This window comes from Loxodonta africana, chromosome 1 (assembly GCF_030014295.1).
Source record: "Loxodonta africana isolate mLoxAfr1 chromosome 1, mLoxAfr1.hap2, whole genome shotgun sequence".
Classification (NCBI taxonomy): domain Eukaryota; kingdom Metazoa; phylum Chordata; class Mammalia; order Proboscidea; family Elephantidae; genus Loxodonta; species Loxodonta africana.
This window is the reverse complement of record NC_087342.1, coordinates 219,708,938-219,722,762: the sequence shown is the minus strand read 5'-3', so window position 1 is coordinate 219,722,762 and position 13,825 is coordinate 219,708,938. Positions and strand designations below refer to the sequence as shown.

Below are 13,825 nucleotides of genomic sequence, written 5' to 3'. Positions count from 1 at the left end.
AAGGCCACTATTTCCCCAGTCTGTGCCCTGATGTTAAAAAGAAGAGAGGAGAAAAAGAGACAGTGTCTCAGGAGCAACTTCCAGCATTTATCTGATGAAATTCTCCGAGTGTCTATTTATAACCAGGCTGTTCTCAAAATGCCAGCTCTCTACAGTTACAAACATACCACATGTCCTCCCCACCTCCATCTATGCTTTACTCTTCTTCTTGGCACGAGCATCTTTCTACAGCTTACTATTTATATAAGAAGTAATACTATAGTTGTTGTTGTTAGCTGTCATTGCCGCGGCCCTTGACTCACGGTGACCCCATGCACAATGGAATCAGACTGTTGTGATCCGTAGGGTTATCACTGGCCGATTTTTGGAAATAGATTTCCATCTCTTTCTTCCTAGTCTTTCTTACCCTGGAAACTCTACTGAAACCTGTTCAGCATCATAGCAACACTCAAGCCTCCACTGACAGGCAGGTGGTAGCTGCACATGAGATGCAATGGCTAGGAATTGAACCCAGGTCTCCCGCACAGAAGGCAAAAATCCTACCACTGAACCACCACTGCCCTCAGTAATACTACGTAAATGACATTATTTAGGAATATCGCCAAGCATGTCGGAAATGCTCACTAATCCTTGTTGAATAAATAAATGAATAGGCAGATAAACAAACGCTGAGTCCCCCATAAATGCATTCAGAGTGCACCCCTGGGTGGGTATCAAGGAGTCGCTCCTCTTTGGTCCTCTCCCCATTTTCCTTCTCCATGGTCCCTCAATCTTTCTATTTTTAACCTAACACCCCCCACCAGGGTCTTGGCTCTGGTTACTTGGATCCAAGCCAAAGGGGTCGAGTCGGCTCTCCTGTCCCAAGCATGCAGGAGGAGGGCTGTGCACTTCAAAGCACAAACACCATTAAGGCTCAGCATAACTTGAATGCATTTTTCTTCCTACAGAGTGTCTCTATCTTCTTTTTCTGAAACCATAACAATTCACACCAGTGGAGGAAATTAGGGGGTGAGTGAGTGAGAGGACCCCAGGCTGCCACATGAGGAATTAAGCCCATTCTGGGTTCCGTGAGTAGCAGGGACTTCATCTTAAGCGCATGTGTGGAATAAGGAAAATGAGACCTTAACCAGGCTTCCTGGGAATCTGAGAAAAGCTGAGCCACCAACTGTCAGGACCATAGGGAAGAGCAGGAGCTTCACAGAGGACAGAGCTCAGTGTGAGAGCTGGAAGGAGCTTGAGATTCAAGGTGGCAGGAGTGTGTGGACCCCCCATCCTGCAGTGGCCTGTCCTCCATGTCCTTTCCTTCTGCCCTGCCTCTCCCCCCACCCTGTGTGTCTTTCTCTGCCATCTCACCACTTACCTCACTCATGGCCTCCTCATCTGGTGTATGGCTGAATCTCTTCAGCCGAATCCACCACCAGCAATGTAACATCTGCCCATATCTCCAATTCAAATTCCAGAGACAGAGGACACTCTGATTTAAATCACTTTTCCCCTCTTGTCTTTAATTCCAAATTAAAAAACCAAACTCATTGCCATCTAGTAAATTCCAACTCATAGCAACTCTATAGGACACAGTAGAACTGCCCCGTAGGGTTTCCAAGGAGCAGCTGGTGGATTTGAACTGCTGACATTCTGGTTAGCAGCCGAGCTCTTAACCATAACACCACCAGGGCTCCTTTAATTCCAAGATACCTCACAAGTTGACAGTTAGCATCGACTATATGCCCTTGAGCCAAGTACTCTCCCTGAGTCCATCACCTTGGAGGGTAGGGCTGGAGGGGACTGCGGGGGGTGGGGAGGGCTTCATGTGGGGCCCAGGAGCACAGGTAAGGACAGGGGGTGAGAACAGCTGTTTCCTTAGCAGAGGCTGTGAGTGTGTCAGACCTGCAAGGCCCCAGCCTGTCTGGTGCAAAGGACATGTCCAGGGTGGTCACTGGGAAAGGCACTGCAACAGGAGGCAGTGGCTGGCCGTGAAGACAAACCACCTACTTCATCGGTTCATTTGGGCTTGACCTACATGAAGTGGAAACTTCCTTAAGCTGCTATGAGAAGGCCAACAGGAAACTGAAGCACATGCTTCCCTTTACCACTCAGTCAGTTCACTCTACAAATGTCTAAAAAATAAATAAGTGGGAGTTTTTGTTCTGATTCTGGAGGTATCTATTTTTTTATATAGCCAAAGTCTGAAGGCCAGAGGCCAAAAGAGATCTGGCCCAGAAATTCTAACGACCACACCTCCATTCCTTTCAGTGATGCTAAACAAGGCAGTGCCATGGAAAGGAAAGTTACAGTCCAGAACACGGACACTTTGCCAGCTTCTCCAGCTCTGTGGCACCACAGACAATAGGATTACCTGACTGGAAACCACTTCAAACTCCAAAAATGGCACTTCAAAAAATCATATCATGGAAATCACCCAAGTCTCTGGATGGTGCAAACAGTTAAGCATACGACTATTAGCCAGAAAGTTGGCTGTTCAAACCCACCCCAACATGCCCCAGAAAACAGGTCTGGTGATTGGCTTCTGAAAGGTCACAGCCTTGAAAACCCTATGGGGCAATCCTACTCTGCACACGTGGGGTCACCATGAGTTGGAATTGACTAGACAGCAACTAACAACAACAGGCCTCACACACGTCACTTGGAAAAAGAAACCAGGGTCACCACCTAGGGCTTCCTCTCTTCTTCATCCCTCCATTCTGCAGGTGTTCTGCAATGCGAGGCAAAATCCTCAAGTACAACCAGGTGACCATGGCATTACTGACTCCCTAAATGGATCAAGTGTCCAGTGATTTAAACTCACTGCCAACATTCTTCCCAAGCCAGTAATTCCCATTGGTCTGCAGTTTGCTGAGGCTGATTCTGTCATCAGCCTTAATGTCCATTTGAAAGACATTGGGATGTTATATTTAACAAAGGCACCTTGTCCTTCATGGATAAAGGAGAAGAGAGTTAGCTTTCTCCAGCCCTTTAAAAAAAAAAAAAGTTAAGTGGGCGAATGTCTTCGTAAGCCTTCCCAGAAATAAGCTTATAGTCCCTGATCTTGAACAAAACTGCTCGCCCAGGCAGAAAGAGAGGCAGAAAAGCCAACTCAATGTGGGAGAATCTACTGTCGTATCAACATCCATTTACCGTGTACCTGGTCTCAGCTAGGGTGGGTTGGGTGTCAGGCCTGGCCACTGATCTCAAGGGCATTGCAATGCCATGAATAATAACAGCAGGCTCTTACCAACCACCCATTCTGTGCTAGTGCTGCGTATACATGATCCTTATCCTTACAACAATTTTGCAAGGCAGGTGATGTACAATTTCATTCAGTACCAGGACAAACATACGACTGATGAATAACGATGTAAAGAAATGTGGCTAAAGTTCCAAATACGTGGTAAAGAGAACTAAGTTACTAGAGTTGTGGGGAAGGAGAAGTCAACTAGGGTTATTACACAAGGCTTCCAGAAGGTACGATAGTGGGAGCAAAGGGGGAAGGCCATCCAGGCAGGGGGTGGGGGAGTGTGCGGTGGAAAGCACAGGCAACATTTCAGAGGTGGGATTTGTGCCCCGTGAATTGGATGAAGGAGGATAGGTGTGAGGAAGAGGCTGAGACAATCTTGGGGAGATGGCTCAAACTGACTGGGGGAGTAGGGGATAAAGGGATCTCCCACAATTCTCTCTGTATGTCTCTGGGCTAATGGGCTTCCCAAATATACTGAAGTCCCCAGGGCCTCCTTTTTTCAGGCTGGGTTTGCCTCCTTTCCCAGGAAGCCTTCTGCAACTACTCCAACTTCTGACATCCCTGACCACCTAGGGATCTGGAGAGCCCATCTCGTTGTTGTTGTTGTTAGCTGTCATGCTGTCAGCCCCCAGCTCATGGACAGCCCATGCACAACAGAACCATCTCGTTGTTGTTGTTGTTAGCTGTCATGCTGTCAGCCCCCAGCTCATGGACAGCCCATGCACAACAGAATAAAACACTGCCTAGTCCTGGGCCGTCCCTACTGTCAGTTGCAGATCAGACCATTGTGATGCACAGAGTTTTCATCAGCTGATTTTCAGAGGTAGATCTTTCTAGTCTGTCTTAGTCTAGAAGCTGCACTAAATCTGTTTAGCATCAGAGCAACATGCAAACTCCCACTGACAGGCAGGTGGTGGCTGGACATTTGGTCGGGGATCAAACCCGGGTCCACTACACGTAAGGTGAGAATTCTACCACTGAACCACTAATGCCTCCTCCCAAATTATTAGGTGGTGGTTTGGCAGTTATGTGTCATTCTAGTTATATGCGTGTTTGCTTCTCCAACCAGATGGTAAGGTCTTGGCGGTCAGAGGTGGCATTTTAGAGGCTCCCTCTTCTGCTCCCTGACTCTGGGCTTTGCCCAAGACTCAAGCCTTGGTGATCTGCTCTTCTTCTTCTATAGTTTCCTCTTGATGTGTCTTACAGAATCTTTTTTGTCTACCATTTATTTGTAGATGACTCCTAAACCTTTATCTCCAGTCCTTCCCTGTCACCCAAATGTTCCTATGGAATCTCCAGTTACCCATAGGATAATTCCATGGCTGTATCTGGTCATCGTATCAAATATAACATATCCAAAATGGAATAACCTGTATTCACTGCAAACCACCTCCTACAGTCAACTTCCTTACCTTTGTCAAATACATTATAATTCGCTCAATCTTATAATCCTTTTACAAAAATGCAAATTGTTTAGTTAAATGTCAACGCATGGAGTCCGACTCTATGTGGTCAATCTCGACCAAGCTTGGCAACAGTTCCAATATCCTCAGTGAACTGCACCATGTCATTTGTACACCCATCACTTATCTGACACCTCCACTATCTGGAACACATCTGAGAGCCCAGAAGGGAGCCCAAAAACTTCAATATACTTTTGCTATTATTAAGTAAAATTGGTAGCCAAGGTGATTTTTTAAAAAAACTAAGACCTAAAGTTCATATCTTTGCCCTTAGGAGAGCCTTCTCCAGGCCTCACACAGAGCCTATGTATTCCTAATTTACATTCAGTCCTGAGGAACTTGGCTATCTGGTTTACAACCCCATGGTAGAAGTGTAAAAATATAAGGGTAAAGGGAACCCACAGAGTTTAGCGACAGAAGCAAGATAATGCTCTGAGAGGGAGGAGACAGTTTTCAGGCTGTCACAGGGGCTCAAAAGAATGGCATTCTAAAACCATTCTAGATAAACCCAGAAAGCCTTAGCTCACTCTGAGAGCAACACTATTTTATAGTACAGCAGAGGAATTATTATACAGCATAATAGCAAATATTTGCCTAATGCTTTACATTTTACAAATTGTTTTCCAAATTATCACTCAACCATCTTTCGAAGGGGATAAGGCAAGTATTACTCTAATTTTGCATATAAGGACAAAGAAACAGAGAGATGGAGTTACTTCTTCAAGGTCACCCAAGTATCTTGTAATCTTAGCCTCTCCTTTGGGTCAAAGACAGTGAAAAGAGGTGGGCTAATTTTTCTTTGTGATTTTACCATCTCTGCCCTTCCTTTCCATCCTCACTGACTCCTCTGGAAGGGCTCTGCCTCACCCCCACTTCACACTCTGTGAATTTCCCTTGGTTGTGTCCCCTAACTTGCATCTGTACCCATACCTCCCAAACCCATGACTCCCAAATCAGTCTTCCCCAATTAACATCCTTTCTCTTTCTCTCATCTTCTCAAAAGCCTTCAATGACTCGTTCTCCCTGACAGAATCACCTTATAAACCTGAGTTCCTGAGCACCTGGCTCCCAAGACCCTCCAGGGTCTGCCTTGTCCCTTTGAACCAAATTTCTCCTGATCCACTTTAGCCATAACCCCACCCAGGTAGCTGAACTCACTGCCCCGGGTCCCCTTGCTCACTGTCTCTCTGTGCCCCCTCACCACCTTTTTAATGTAATGATCTAAATCACAGTCACCTTTTAAGACCCAGCATAATTGTCGCTTCTTCCCAGGAACCTTCCGTGACTGCTCCTGCACTCATTAATTTTCCTCTCTTTTCAATTTTAGTGTACTTTTTTTCTTGGTATTTTCCAGTCTTGCACTTCATTCTGTATTTTTTCCAATTGCTTAATAGTATTATTGTTGTCTCTGTAATGAGATGAAAAATATACTAATGACAGTGACCATATTCTACACTCCTATGTGGTCTATAGTATCCCAGAACAGGGCTGAAGACCATGTGTTAACCGAAGGACCAACAGTGGGCCCTCAATAAACACACAGTGATCATTTGAGATGGGCTTCAGTGACCTCGTGACATAAGTCTGTCCATGGTCATTCTGAGTTGCTATCAGAAAGTTTCCAGATTAGCACAACTGCAGGGTGATCATTTTGCGTGTTGATATTCCTATTGGGGGAAACCCAGGCACCACCTGTCTTAGGCTGGAGAAGGAAAACCAGTAAAGTATAAATATATAGAGAGAGATTTATACTAAGAAAATGACTCCTGTGGCAGTAGAAGCTGGAACGTGGGTCAAGCTGGGGGCTTCTCCTGATTCATGTAGCTGTGGGGGCTGATGAACACAAGATCAGCAGGGCTCTGGCTCACAGGCTGCAAAGACTGACAAATCCCAAGATTGGCAGGCAAGACCACAGGTAAGCTGCTACCTGAAGTCCCAAAGAGTCAGCTTTAGGATCGAGTGCAAGCAAAAGTCCACGAGCCTTGCCAGAAAGTCCACTTATATTGGATGTAGGCCACACCCCCAAGGAAACTCCCTTTCAACTGACTGGCTACTCACAGCAGATCCCAGCATGTAGGTGATCATGTTATATCAAATCTCATCATGGAAGTAATCACATCATCATATGACTGCCAAACTATATCGTTTAACTGCCAAACCACTGAGAATAATGGCCCAGCCAAGCTGACACACAACCTTAACAATCACACCACCCCAACTCAGCAGATAACCATAAACACCTTCTAGCCTTTCCCCACACTCCTCACCCTCATCTTTAGGCCAAGACCATGACCGATGCCCTACTGGCCCGGGGATGATCAGAACCCACGTCCTCCAAACACATTACTCGTTTGCCCAGAGGAGACCATTGTGCAAAAGTCTTTTGAAATTAATTATGAACTAAGCCACTTTACAAAAAAATCCAACCTAATAAAGTCAATTTACTTTATTCCAAACACTCAATATTTTAAAATGAGCACATGTTTTATGGAGCTGTACTCAGTGTGGTCATGCTATTTTGAGCTCTGGGTTTTTCTCTTTTTTTAACTTACAATATTTCAAATATAGCATCCATATTAATCAACATTTTCACATAACATTTTATTAGCTATCTCAGTCCATTATTTTCAAATACCAGTTTGCTAAGTCAACAAAGCATCCTTTAAAATACATTTCCAGGCTGTGCGTGATGGGGTATGCTGTCTGTGCTGACCTCGTGCAGCCCACCACGGAGGAAACCCTGACATTTCATTTCTCCCTCACAATCACTGCTGCAAATCTTTTTACAGTAGCTGCCTCCAGCTAAATGCCAGATTGCTCCTAGAGAATGGCGTAGAAAGCTAATTTCGACTCCTGCCTTTCACCTGTCTCTTTCTGTTAGACACTCAGCTCAGGCTATTTTGTCACTGGGAAAAGGAAGTCAGGCTGTTTGTTGGCTTTTTATTTTTATGCCCACAGTGTCCTTTCGTGATAAATGGCATATGAGAAACCAGACGCAGGGGTCATTTTCTTCAGTGGTTTCTGTGATGTGGGAACACACTAGTGTTTTTGGGAAATGGATGAAGTCCCTCTCCCTGAATGTGACAGGAGTCCAAGGAGAGCTCCAAAGACCAGAGGTTGCTGCTCACGCAGACTCCATCTGAGCTCCATCTACTCCATACAGAAGCAGAATCCAAGGCCACTGGGGACAGCCGAGAGGCGTCAATTGAAAGTGAACGCTGAAGAGGCATCTGAAAAAACTAGCCACAAGAAACCTCTTCTGAATGCGTGTGGTGTGCCAGGCCCTGGGAATGCAGCAGTAAATCTCACAAAGTCCAGGTTTTCACTGGCTAAGGGGGAGTCCCATTCCTAGAAAAAATACAACCAGAATGTTCACTTACTTTGGACACATCACTAGGAGAGACCAATCGCTAGAAAAGTACATGTGTTTGATAAAATAGGGGGCCAATGAAAACGAGGGAAACCCTCGATGAGATGGATTGACACAACAGCCACAATAATAGGTTCAAACATACCAACGATCATAGAGTATAGTCTAAGCAGTATAGTCTAAGCTGACTGGGCTGCACCTAGCAACAACAACAAAGGCGGAGACAGAAACAACAGCATATAAGGCACTAGTGAACGCTGCAATGGGGCGTTACCTATGTACAGGGGAGTTGCCATGGGCACTGGCTGGCTGCCCTCCCAGCACATATCCCTGACCCTCTTTTATCACCCTTATATCTTGGGGATTCATGCTCCCTGTTCCCAGCCATGCAGGTGGGTACAGTTAACCCTACCTCCAGCTCCGAGGAGGCGGAGCAGCCTGAGTTGTGTATGCTAATTATAAATTAGCATATCTCATCCTCTTGGCCTCAGTGATTGGTTCAGGGATAGACACATGACCCAAACAGTCAATATGGCAGGAGGAGATTTTCAGGGACTTCTGGGAAGGAAGATCCTCTTTCTTCCACAGGAACCACTAAAAGAAACACTCTCTTCCTCCTGGGATGTGACTGAGGACTGAGGTGTTTGCAAGAGCTGCCGGCAGCCATCTTCTGGCCACGTGAGGATGGGGCCTGCCTCAAGGAAGCAAAGCCCGACAGAAGGAGAGAAACTGGGGCCAGGTCACATCCCATGAGCCCTGAGGTTAGGCCCAGGCATGGACCTTTCAGTTACCCGAACCAGTCCATTAGCTTTAGTGTTTAAGCCTGTTTTACTGGGCGTTTTCTCTTACTTGAGACATAATGATAGAACTTGATTGCTGTTTAGTCGGGAAAACTGACAGGCAAACAGCTAGCTCTAATGTGGTGTGACAAGTACATAAGCCTGCAGAGGTAGAAACCCAGTGAGTGAAATGATTCACTGTGACTCTAAGCAGGCGGGGGTGGGGGGGTGGGGGGGTGGGGGGGTGGTTATTCTCCGTCAGGAGAGAACAAGGAGTCCCAGGGCAGAGTGTTCCATAGTCCAATGCCCTCCTTCATGGTCTATTAGAACAAATGGACAGGAGGGGCCCTCAGAGCCATGGAGCTGCCATTGTGCAGAGAAGAAAGCTCAGGACCAGAGAGGGTGTCACTTGCCTGAGGTCACTGAGTTACATGACAAAGTTGAGATGAGAATGGACACCTCTTTTTTAAAATGATTTCCTTCATTTTAATCCAACAAGGTTTAAAGAAATTTATTTTAAAATTCAAAAAGAGTAATTTGTTATGCATCTATTATGGATTGAATTATGTCCCCCAAAAATATGTGTTGTAAACTAAGAAGACTCGAAGCACTTACTGATGAAGATCAAAGACCACAGTCATCAGTATGGATTACACCTCAACATAAACAAAACAAAATCCTCAAATCTGGACTAATATGAAACATCATGATAAATGGAGAAAAGATTGAAGTTTTCAAGGATTTTATTTTACTTAGATCTACAATCAATGCCCATGGAAGCAACAGATGAGAAATCAAATGAGGTATTGCATTGGACCAATTCTCTGCAAAAGATCTCTTCCAAGTGTTCAAAAGCAAAGATGCCACTTTGAGAACTAAAGCGTGCCTGACCCAAGCCATGATATTTTTAATCGCCTCATGCATGGGAAAGCTGGACAATGAATAAGGAATACCGAAGAGGAATTGATGCCTTTGAGTTATGGTGTAGGTGAAGAATTTTGCATATACCATAGACGGCCAGAAGAACAAACAAGCCTATCTTGGAAGGAATACAGACAGAGTGCTTCTTGGAAGTGAGGATGGCAAGACTTCGTCTCATGTACTTTGGACTCATCAGGATGGACTAGTCCCTGGAGTAGGGCAACATGCTTGGTAAAGTTAAAGGGTCAGTAAAAAGAGGAAGTCCCTCAACAAGATGGATTGACACAGTGGCTGCGACAATAGACTCAAACATAACAATGATTGTGAAGATGGCGCAGGACCGGGCAGTGTTGTACGTAGTGTTATTATGCGCCAGGACTGACACCTGACAACAACAACATGCTAAGCAAATAATCCCAGAGGCTAGAGTATATGAAGAAGAATGAGGATTGGAGAAAGACTCATTAATAACCTGTGATATGCAGATGACATGACCTTACTTGCTGAAAGTGAAGAGGACTTGAAGCACTTACTAATGAAGATCAAAGACCACAGCCTTCAGTATGGATTACACCTCAACACAAAGAAAACAAAAGTCCTCACAACTGGACAAATAACTAACATCATGATAAATGGAGAAAAGATTGAGGTTGTCAAAGGTTTCATTTTACTTGGATCCACGATCAACGCCCATGGAAGTAGCAGTCAAGAAATCAAACAATGTATTGCATTGGGCAAATCTGCTGCAAAAGACCTCTTTAAAATGTTAACAAGCAAAGATGTAACTTTGAGAACTAAGGTGCACCTGACCCAAGCCATGGTATTTTCAATCACCGTATATGCACGCGAAAGCTGGTAAATTAATAAGGAAGACCGAAGAATCGACGCCTTTGAATTATGGTGTTAGAGTAGAATACCGAACATACCATGGACTGCCAGAAGAACAAATCTGTCTTGGAAGAAGTACAGCCAGAATGCTCCTTAGAAGGGAGGATGGCAAGACTTCATCTCGCATACTGCACGTGTTATCAGGAGGGACCAGTCCTTGGAGAAGGACATCATGCTTGGTAAAGTAGATGGTCAGTGAAAAAGAGGAAGACCCTCAACAAAATAGATTGACATTGTTACTGCAACAATGGCTCAAATATAGCAATGATGTTAGGATGGTATAGGACCAGGCAGTGTTTTGTTCTGTTGTACAGAACAACAGGGGGTGGATATGAGCCTGAACCAACTTGGAGGCACCTAACAACAACAGCAACAACAATGGTTTGTATGTTGGCTGCCTCCTGGTGCCATAGCAAATTATCAGCAAGTTAGTGACTTAAAACAAATTTATTATCTTCCATTTCTGGAGATCAGAAGTCAAAATAGCTTTTATGGGGCTAAAATCAAGGTGTGGCAGACTATGTTCATTCTACAGGCTTTGGCAGAGAATCTATTCCCTTACCTTTTCCTGCTTCTAGAGACTGCCTGCATTCCTTGGCACATGGCCCCTTCCTCCATTTTAAAACCAGCAGCATAACATCTTCAGCACCTTCAATATACGAAAAAATTTAACAATCTACCTCTCTCTCACCTTTGCGCTGCCAGCACATCTCCTCTTCATCCCAATTTTCTTGCCTCCCTCTTTTAAGGATCATTTATGACTACATTGGAATCATCTAACCCAGGATAATCTCCTTATCTTAAGATCCTTAACTTAATCACATCTGCAAAGTCCCTTTTACGTGTAAGGTAGCATCCTGGGGATTAGGATATGGATATCTTGGGGAAAAAAAGAAAAAAAAAAAAAAACCCAGTGCCATCGAGTGGATTACGCCTCATAGCGACCCTATGGGACCCAGTAGAACTGCCCCATAGAGTTTCCAAGGAGCACCTGGTGGATTCAAACTGCCAACCCTTTCGTTAGCAGCCGTAGCACTTAACCACTATGACACCAGTGTTTCTTGGATATCTTCACCAGGATATCTTGGAGGAGGGCATTATTCAAGCTACCACAGTTCGTAAAAAAGATAGCTCTATTTATATGAGGCAATACATTTTGTTTACTTAGATGTTTTAGAACAACGTTCCCCCATCATTTTATTATGAAGTATCACTTTTATTATTTTCTTCTAGACAATTTATTAATGCAAGTCATAGAGCTTCTGCTCACCATGACATAACCAGCACTTTAAAGTAACTTGAGAGAATTTAAACTCAAAGTGAAGAAAATTGGTCTTAGTTCTAGGGTTGCAAACTCATATGCCAATAGGCTGGTAAACCAGTCGCTGTTGAGTTGATTCCAACTCATGGTGACCCCACGTGTGTCAGAGTAGAACTGAGCTCCATACGGTTTTCAATGACTGATTTTTTTGGAAGTAGGTCACCAGGCCTTTCTTTTGAGGTGCCTCTAGGTGGACTTGAACCTCTACGTTTTTGCATAGCAGTCAAGCATGCTAACCATTTGTATCACCTAAGGACTCCAACAGGCAAGCGGTATGTAATACGGCGGGGCAAGAATCGTGAAAACTGGCAATTGACACTGTTAATGTTGGGAGACAATAGGGGATGGTGGGGACTGTGGCAAATTAGAAAAGGATACACCACATCTAAAGAAGGCTTCTGTTGCCTGCCTCAAGCTCACCATTGCCATGTAGGAATGTGGGCCTGTGTGGCCAGATTGCCCAATAATTTTTCAACAGTACGCCAAGATCAGACATTTTATGTGATATCTCCTGATTTGAAAATATTGTTCATTTTTTAAAAACACAGTTGTGCTGCCCAAGCCTATCTGCAGGCTGCATTTGACTCCAGACCATCAGTTAGGTATCCCTGGTTATTCAGCCAATGTAGCCATATTGGCAGGAAATGTACACATATCATTAAATTTTGGAAATATTGAAAAGATCTGGTCCTGGAGATATTGCCCTGGAGAAAGGATCAGAACTTTTTCTTAAAGGGTCATATAGTAAACATTCTAGGCTTCCTGGGCCATACAGTCTCTGTTGCAACTGTTCACCTCGCTGTCATAGCCTGAAAGCAGGCAGACGATTTGTAAATGAATGAGTGTGGCTGTGTTCCAATCAAAGGTTATTTTTGAAAACTGGCAGCTTGCCTGTGGGCCACAGTTTGCCTACCCCTTCTCCAGAGTTCCTTGTTCTGGAAAATTTTGACATTTATTTCACTTGTCCAGTTGATCTCATTTGAGAAAGAGAAATCTATTTTTAATTGCTTAAGCTGTAATTCGTTGTGACACTAATCTTTCAGAAATAGCCTGGCTCCCTCAGTGTCAGGTTATTGCACTGTATCATACAGACAGCACCATGAAAAGGAAGCTTGGCTCCCAGGAGGCCCCCAGCTAAACTGCCACCAGCTGTCCAACTGGGAGACTTGCTCATTAGCAGCTCAGTGCTGCCCATTTCCTGGCCTGAAGGAGATTCACAGCCTCCACACAAGCCATGGTGCCAAGCATCCTGCATCCTTGGGCTGCTCCTGGTAAACACCACCAAAGCAACAGCTAAATTTAGTACAGCCCTGCCTGTGGAATCACACAGAACTCTCACTCAGTAATTACATCAGCAACACTTCCTCACTGCTTGGTTCTTCCTGATTTTCCCTGTGTCAGGGTGAAACCCAAACTCTCACTCATACCAAACCTGTTGCAGCTAGCTTTTGTTCTTTTTCATGGGAGCTGGTGAAGCCTCTAGTTTATGCAAGCCAGTGCTGCGCTGTCCAGGAGCAGGCCCAGTGCACACAGAAAGTTTAGGGTGAATTGCTTGTGCTGCAGGGGAATTAAATTCTCCGTGCCTTGCCCTGTAAAGAGGTGGATAGAGGACTAAATCAGGATCACACATTTAAAGATGATCTCAGTTAGCAAAAGGAGAAGGAAATGGAATGTGTGGCTAACTGCCTTTATGAACACCTGCCTCCCTTGCCATGAGACCAGAAGAACTGGATGGGACCCAGCTACCATTACTGAACACTTTCATCAATAAACTTATAGAAGAATCTTCATCAAAAGGTGGGAAATGTAGAACAGAATTTCAAATTAAAATTGTCATGGAACCCAGAC

General features: G+C 44.6%; 1 non-coding gene across 1 annotated transcript; it reads right to left on the bottom strand.

Moving 5' to 3' along the window:
- Positions 1-489: 489 nt before the first annotated feature.
- TRNAR-UCU (transfer RNA arginine (anticodon UCU)) lies at positions 490-560 on the bottom strand. The gene has a single exon. It is a non-coding gene; the product is annotated as a tRNA-Arg (tRNA).
- Positions 561-13,825: the final 13,265 nt, after the last annotated feature.